Source organism: Desmodus rotundus, chromosome 1, assembly GCF_022682495.2.
Source record: "Desmodus rotundus isolate HL8 chromosome 1, HLdesRot8A.1, whole genome shotgun sequence".
In the NCBI taxonomy this organism is placed as follows: Eukaryota; Metazoa; Chordata; class Mammalia; order Chiroptera; family Phyllostomidae; genus Desmodus; species Desmodus rotundus.
Genome location: NC_071387.1, coordinates 148,568,130 through 148,577,262, shown reverse-complemented (window position 1 = coordinate 148,577,262; position 9,133 = coordinate 148,568,130).

Sequence of the window (9,133 nt, the reverse complement as noted above, 5' to 3'; positions counted from 1 at the left end):
GAAGGAGAAACAAGCCAGGTGTCCATCAACTCATGAATGGAACAAAAGGTGGTATATTATTGGGCCATAAAAAGGAATGAAATACTGACACATGTTACAACATGAGTGAACCTTGAAAACATTAAGTTAGTTGAAAGAGGCTAGCCCCCCCAATACATATTAGATTATTTTATTCATATGAAAGTCTAGAATAAGCAACTCTACTAGACACACAGAGTAGAGTAGTGGTTGCTTAGAGCTGGAGGGCAAGGGGCGGGGTGGGGTAGATGGGGGCATGCGAGAGTACACAGGTAATAGCTAGAAAGAAACTGTTTCTTTTTGAGAGGATGAAAATGTTCTAAAGTTGGCTGTGGTGATGGTCGAACATATCTGTGGCTATCCTAAAAGCCATCAAATTGTACACCTTAAATACGCAAATTTTATATGTGAATTACATCTCAATAATTTTTTTTTAAGTCAACAGGATGTGGCCATTTAGCATCTTGGGAAATGAAGTAGAGAAATAAGTCCAAGATAGCTCTAAGGCAACCTACTTGGGTCAGGAGAGGATAGCTTAATGACAAAGAGAAGGAAGACGGAAGGAACCTGGCTGGGTAGCAGAAAGGAATATTACATTGCCTGTTACGCGTGCTGTGACTGTGAAAGAGCCAAGCACTTTAGGTAATTAAAGTAACCAAGAAACAAAGGCTGTGAGAATGGTTTGAGGCCAGCTAAGGTCCCTTTTCCTGGGCACCTGGGCTTGTTTTAGAATGACAGAGAAATGTACCAGGACCAGATGTCAAAAAGGCTGCCAACTCACACAAGCTTGGAAGTAGAAGGAAAATTTTCCTTTTCCTTACAGAGCTAGATGGCAGGTTATTCATAATATAATGCTGCCTTTATTACAAGACTTTCTTGAATTCCATTTGTTGACTGCAGGTCCTGGCTGGCTCATCTCAATGTCTGAATTCCCCACCCTCGCTTGCTCACTGTCCTGCACTTAAGGGCTGCTCAATATTTCTTATTATAATTTCCAACTTAGATTTTAACTTTCACTAGTCTACCAAGTGTTTAAAATACAAAGACAGCCCACACCATCAGCCAATACCTCCCCCTGCATAGCTCCATATGTGTGCCCCCAGAGCCGGCACAGGCCTATCGGCACATTTTACATCCTCTCTGAGAGTATTCTTGCTCATGCAGGGGTATTTGTATTTGTGGGAAAATATCACATCTTTTAGGTAACTTCGTCCCCTGTGTTTGTGGCATTTTTGGTCTCCTTATTTCTGGTTTGTCTTTTTGTATGCGACAAATATCTAAGGAAAACATGTAATTGATGATAACTAAACAAACATCAAAAAATGAAAATAAAATTTGACTAGCTTGAAAAAACAACCCGATGATCTAAGGATGCTTGTTATATCAGACCACTCACCAACCCTACACATTGTGTAACACTTGGAAGCGTACACTACATCAGATTGGGTCTGATACAGGAAATGCTACCATCATTGTTCTTGCTGTAGTGACAAAAACTCACTTTTCCCTCCATTAGGGATCAAATAACTATGCAGAGTAATGAATGTTTGAAGGTCTAAACCTGGCACTTTAGGTACATTGTCTTATTTAATGCTCATACCAAGGAGGACACAGACCTAGAAAAGCAAAGGGATTTGTTCAAGGTCACTTAGCTATGATTTAAAACCTAAGACCTTTCTGTTTACAAAGACTGGGCTGGTAACTGATACTTCAACTGTTTAAAACCTCCATTAGGGAGAACCAAGATAGAGGCACAGGTAGACGCACTGCGCCTACTCGCACAACCAGAACTGACAGAAAATTGAATGGCAAGGAAGTCCGACACCAAGGAGATAAAAAATAAACATTCATCCGGTAGGAGGGGCGGAGACGGGCAGCTGGGGTGGAGAGGACTGCGTTACCATGGTGGAATGGAGACTGGCGGAGTGTGGGACGAACAGGGCCGGCAGTCTGACCACTAGCAGACCCTGCAGCCCCACATTCGCGCACAGATAGACCTAGAGGGCCGGACTCAGAGTGGCGGAGAATAGGGCAGGCAGAGCAGTGGGTAGCACCCTGCGGCCCAACATTCGCGCACATATAAACCAGACAAACGGCAGGGAGCAAAGCAGACTGCGCAACCCAGGGCTCCAGCGCAGGGAAATGAAGCCTCAAACCTCTGATTGAAAACGCCCGTGGGGGTTGGGGTGGCAGCAGGAGAGACTCCCAGGCTCACAAGAGAGGTTGTTGGAGAGACCCACAGGGGCCTAGAGCATGCACAAGCCCACGCACTCGGGAACCAGCCCCAGAGGGGCCCAATTTGATTGTGGGTAGTGGAGGGAGTGACTGAAATCCGGTGGAGAGTAGAGCAAGCGCCATTACTCCCTCTTGGCCCCTCCCCCATGTACAGTGTCACAGAGCAGCGACCAGCGTTACCCCACCCTGGTGAACACCTAAAGCTCTACCCCTTTAAGTAACAGACTCACCAAGACAAAAAAAAAGTGGCCCAAATGACAGAACACTTCAAAGCTCCAGAAATAATTCAACTAAGCAGCAATCAGATGCACAGTTCAAAACACTGGTAATCAGGAAGCTCACAGAATTGGTTGAATTTGGTCGAAAACTAGATGAAAAAATGAAGGCTGTGCTAAGAGAGACAAAGGAAAATGTACAGGGAACCAATAGTGATGCGAAGGAAACTGGGACTCAAATCAACGGTGTGGACCAGAAGGAAGAAAGAAACATCCAACCAGAAAAGAATGAAGAAACAAGAACTCGGAAAAATGAGGAGAGGCTTAGGTACCTCCAGGACAGCTTGAAACGTTCCAACATCCGAATTATAGGGGTGCCAGAAGAAGAAGAGGAAGAACAAAAAATTGAAAACTTATTTGAACAAATAATGAAGGAGAACTTCCCTAATCTGGCAAAGGAAATAGACTTCCGGGAAGTCCAGGAAGCTCAGAGAGTCCCAAAGAAGCTGGACCCAAGGAGGAACACACCAAGGCACATCATAATTCCATTACCCCAGATGAAACAGAAGGAGAGAATCTTAGAAGCAGCAAGAGAAAAGGACACAGTTACCTACAAAGGACTTCCCATAAGACTGTCAGCTGATTTCTCCAAAGAGACCTTACAGGCAAGAAGGGGCTGGCAAGAGGTATTCCAAGTCATGAAAGGCAAGGACCTACATCCAAGATTGCTCTATCCAGCAAAGCTAACATTTAGAATGGAAGGGAAGATAAAGTGCTTCTCAGATAAGGTCAAATTAAAGAAGTTCATCATCACCAAGCCCTTATTATATGAAATGTTAAAGGGACTTATTATGAAAAAGAAGATAAAAAAACATGAACAGTAAAAATGACAGCAAACTCACAGTTATTAACAACCATACCTAAAACAAAAACAAAAGAAAACTAAGCAAACAACTAGAACAGGAATAGAACCACAGAAATGGAGATCACATGGAAGGTTATCAATAGGGGAGCAGGAGGGGGAGAGAGGGGGGAAAGGTACAGAGAATAAGTAGCATAAATGATAGGTGGAAAATAGACAGGGGGAGGGTAAGAATAGTGTAGGAAATGTAGAAGCCAAAGAACTTATAAGTATGACCCATGGACATGAACTATAGGGGGGAAATGTGGGAGGGAGGGGGTGGGCAGGATGGAGTGGAGTGAGGGGGGGGAATGGGACAACTGTAATAGCATAATCAATAAATATATTTAAAGAATAATAATAATAAAAATTCAAAAAATAAAAATAAAAATAAAACCTCCATCAGTGTTGTGTCCTGCACTTACGAACCCCGTATTTGTGAGTGTTAACTGCATCTGAGTGATGAGCCATCACTCATAATGCCTTTGGACAGTGACGGTCTGCCAGCCCATGCCAGCACTTGTGTGGCATGACAGGTCTCACGGCTGGGAAGTGGCCTTAACAGAACCATGACAGCAGCTCCTTGCTACTCAGGGATGGAAAATCCTGAAAGTAGGCCCGGTTCTCCACCTTACCTTTCAAATACTTTAATACTGACCACCTCTAAACTGGATATTGCCAAATAATTAATTCATTCCCTTCATTTTGAAGACCATGCTCATTTAAAAGGAAATGTAATCCATATGTTTCTGGTTCCCTTACACTTAAATCACCAACAATATATTCTTTGGCAATAGCTACTAGATGTCTGAATGTCTTTGGAGACAATGTTTTGTTTTGTTTTGTTTTTTTCATGAGGGCAGGAAGCTGCATTTGGAAAAGAGTAATCACTAAAAGGTTTGGGTTCACAACTTGAAAATTCAGTCCCATAAGGTTTAACTTGTAAACTTGCCCTTATTCAGAAAGGACCTCAAAGAACAATAATAACAAGGATCTGGCAAGTGGTAATATATGAACAGCTGGGAAAGGGGGGAAGGGTTCGAATGAGAGGAGAAGACAATGACTGATGTGGATGCCATCAGGAAGCCAGGCCAGGCAGGGTCCCTTGACAAATCAAGGAGACACAGTGTCCTTGGAATCCTGATGTTCTTGTTGTGGAGTTAGCGATGGTAGTAGCAGCCAGAAGAACACACCAGGAACCATGAGGGAATTCATGGATGAAAATAAAGCCAGGACTTAGATACATATTTTATATAAAACCAGAAATCTGTGGCTGGGCCCGGAAGCTCCTATTTGTTCAAATGTCATATGAAAAGGTCTCTACTTCTGCTGGGCTATGGCAGAATCTCAATCTGGGATACAAGTAAGAGTGTAGACGACTAGTTTTTCATAATCAGTGGATTAAACAACAATTTTGATGAGACCTATATTATGTAATACCTTATTATATGTTTATTTTGATCTTGACTTAGAAAAAGCTAAGGATTTTCTCAGTTGTAAAGAAACACCAGAAAAGTGAAAATGACATTTGATTAGCTTGAAAAAACAAGGGCAAATAAATTATACTTAAATTTATTGAGGTATAATATTTTCTATCATTAACTGTAGATAATGGAGGACAAAGACTTAGTACTGTATGAAATCTGACTAGATGGGCATTCCCTTGGAGAAAAATTACAATTACATGATTTCTAGTTAAAGGACGAGTTATGAAAGTAATAATCAAAAAGGCATAATGGTGTTCCTTTGTGACAGCATGGGGCTCACAGAGACACAGGCAACATAGGAGAACCTGAAATTATGTCTCAGAGACAAGTTCTATATTGACTGGTGTGTCTCTGAGTCTCACATTACTCACACATAAGTGTATCTTTTTGTCAGCTCCTACTGCTAGCCTCGTTAGCAAGGAATGACGTAATGTAAAGAATGGGGGCAGGAGGATAGGGAGACCTGAAAGCCCAAGGAGGCTCTAGGAACCAAGGAACACAGGAAGAGAAAAGATGTCTATCGTGGCTTGAGTGGTGTTTATTTTGTTACTTCACCACTTGGAAGCTGCGGTCTTCAAGTTCACTGGAGTAGAAAGAGATTATGATTGGAGGCCTATCAACTTGTAACTGACTCAACTCAGAAGTGCCATATATACCTTCTGCACATATTCTATAGGGCAGAGTTAGTCATGTGACCTAACTTGACTACACAGTTGGTGGGTCCCAGTTGTTTCTGCCATAGCACCTAACTTACCTGTGCCGGTTCTTTGACTTCCTTTGGGTCTCTTTGGCCTAGTTTCTTGTTAATTCACTGAGTTACATTGGTGATCTCCCAAAAATTCCCAACTCCAAAAAGTGAATCAACAGTTAGGGTAGGACACAGAAGGAATACACACATCACACCAGGACTGAGCTATATCACATGGAGCAAACAGGGAGCTTCCTCCCAGTGTCTCTGCATCATTTACACTAAGTCTGAATTGAGAAATACGGAAATTGAGAACAGATGGTTCCAACAAATGCTCAATTCTCAAATACCTTTTCCATTTTTCTTTAAAAAGGGATGTATTATTTTTATTGGGAGAGACTGACAAAGAGGCTTCGAGTACAACTTCATGGAAGGAAGGATCCTCCTAAGGAAGGTATGTGGAGTGTATGGGTGCTGGAGCACGTAAGCATGCCCTACATGTTCTGTGTGAGTTTCATTCATGGGAGGAGGCAGGCTGTGATGCCACACAAGGTATGCCCCTATGATGCCACCCCACAGTGTCCAATGTTGATGCAAACAGAATTATGAATCATCAGCACCAATTTTCTATTACTGTCTTTCATCTCAATGTCTTCCACAAAAGCTTCCCACTACTCCCTAAGCCACTGTAATGTTAAATGTGGCCACCCTGAGAAAGCAGAGATGGGGGAGAAAGGAAGGATATGGGGCTCTCTGCCTTTTACTTGGTCGAATAAACATGGGAGCCAGGACAGTTGTAAACAATCTAGAGAGGAAAAATGAGGGCTCAGATATTCTACAGTCACCAACTACTGAACATAATTGCACCTATATGGCCTGGCCTTTGAATATACCTAATCTTTGAATACACGTGAGGTCACATGTATGGCGATGCCTCAAAGACACTGCTTTGTGAACTTAGTAGCAGAAATGTCTGGGTTCCTCTGGCCCCACATATCTCCATGTGGTGTTACCAGTGTGAATCACAAATGCACTGCTGTCACTGACACCACTGCTCCTGGAAGAAATTCAGGACTATTTCCCTTGAGGCAACTGGGGACCAGGGTTGGGACGTAGAAGTCAAGTTGTAGATTTTTGAGTGGCTTAACTTTTCAATTTATTATACAAATTTGACACATTCTGGGCATGCAATACTGTAAGCTGATTACGGCGGGGTGGGTTCTCCAGAAACAGATGCTAAAATGACATTTGGGAAACAAAGATGTTTATTAAAATGAACACCTATGACAGAAAGGTGGGGTAAAGCATGTTAGGCAGCAGGAGAAATCAAACTGCAACACAGGTCAACCCAGTGAGGAGCTCAGGAGTATACAATGTCCTTTGGAGTTGTCCCAAAACAATTGCCTGGGACTTAATATCCCTGAAATCAATGGCCAGCCCAATTTAGTTGCAGACTGCCCGAGATGGGCATGGCTTTGGGCAAAGAGATTCTCTTCAGCTGAGGCAGATCCTGAAGGAGTTGACAGCTGGAGACTGTCTACTGGTTGTGCTTCCTACTGCTGGTCTGCAAATCTTCCCTTGAAGAGGGATCTCCATGGTGTATATCAGTGTCTACCACACTGATGGGTTAGCTCAAACCAGGGAGCAGGGAATGGAGATGAGAAGATAAAAAGATGGGAATGGGAAAGAAGTGAAGAAGGTGGAGCCACCTAGAATGTGAAGTCAAATCCCACTTTCAGCCCTGGCTGGTGTGGCTCAGTGGATTGAGCACTGACCTGCGAACCAAAGGGTCACTGGTTCAATTCCCAGTCTAGGACACATGCCTGGGTTGTGGGCCAGGTCCCCAGTAGGGGACACACAAGAGCAACCACACATTGATGTTTCTCTCCTTCTCTTTCTCCCTCCCTTCCCCTCTACCTAAAAATAAAATAAATAAAATCTTTTAAAAAAACTCATAAAAGCTAACAACAACAACAAAAACCCCACTTTTAGTCTCAGGCCTGGGAAGACACTAGAGTCGATAGTCCTTTACAGCCTCCACTACTATGACCAACTTCATGGAGTCCCTAACAACCTGACAACTTGCCTCTTTCACCTTGATTCCTCTTGGCCTGGGCCTCAACTTCCTCAATGTTGATGGGGCATAGGGCCACTCAGTGTTCACACTTACACAATCCAGAATGTGGCAGTTAAGGGTCTAGGCAGTTAATGTCCTATTTGACAACTCACTGACCAATAGGAGGCAGAATATAAATTTTGTCTTTTTTGACTTCTGGCCAAGATGAAGGTGTAGGTAGACACAATTTGCCTGCTTGCACAACCAAAAGAAAGACAACTAATTTAAAAACAAAAAACAATGAGAACTGCCAGAAAATCAAACTGTATGGAAGTCTGACAACCAAGGAGTTAAAGAAGAAACATTCATCCAGACCTGTAGGAGGGGCGGAGATGGGCAGCTGGGCAGAGAAGACTTGCAGCAAGGCAGCGGCTGGAAGACTAGGGTGGGCAAGGCAGCAGTTCACGGACTGGGCGAGGTGGCAGCTGGCGGAGCAAGCAGTCCCACATTTGCATGCAGATAAACCCAGAGGAACAACTGGGGAGCAAGACATACTATGCAACCTAGGGTTCCAGTGCTGGGAAATAAAGTCTCAAAACCTCTGACTGAAAACACCTGTGGGGGTTGCAGCGGCAGTGGGAGAAACTCCCAGCTTCACAGGAGAGTTCATTGGAGAGACCCACAGGATCCTACAACGTACACAAACTCACCCACCCGGGAATCAGCACCAGAAGGGCCCAATTTACTTGTGGGTAGCAGAGGAAGTTACTGAGAGCCAGTGGAGAGCCCAGCAAGCAGCATTGTTCCCTTTTGGACCCCCTCACTCACGTACAGCACTACAACACAGCAACTTGGGTTGCCCAGTCCTGGTGAACACCTAAGACTCTGTCCCTTACTACCTAACAGGCACGGAGACAAAAAACAAACAAAAAAAAGGCCCAAATGAAAGAACAAATCAAAGCTCCAGAAAAATACAACTAAGTGATGAAGAGATAGACAGCTTATCAGTTGCACAGTTCAAAACACTGGTAATCAGGATGCTCACAGTAATGGTTGAGTATGGTCACAAAATAGAGGAAAGAGTGAAGGCCGTGAAAAGTGAATTAAAGGAAAATGTACAGGGAACCAACAGTGATGGGAAGGAAACCAGGTCAAATCTATGGTTTGGACCAGAAAGAAGAAATAAACATTCAACCAGAACAGAATGAAGAAACGAGAATTCAGAAATATGAGGAGAGGCTTAGGAACCCTTGGGACAACTTTAAATGTTCCAACATCTGAATCATAGGGGTGCCAGAAAGAGAAGAGGAAGAGCGAGACATTGAAAACTTATTTGAAAACATAATGAAGAAGAACTGCCCCACTCTGGCAAAGGAAATAGACTTCCAGGAAGTCCAGGAAGCTCAGAGTCCCAAAGAAGTTGGACCCAAGGAAGCACACACCAAGGCACATCATAATTACATTACCCAAGATTAAAGAGAAAAAGAGAATCTTAAAAGCAGCAAGAGAAAAGGAGACAGTGACCTACAAAGG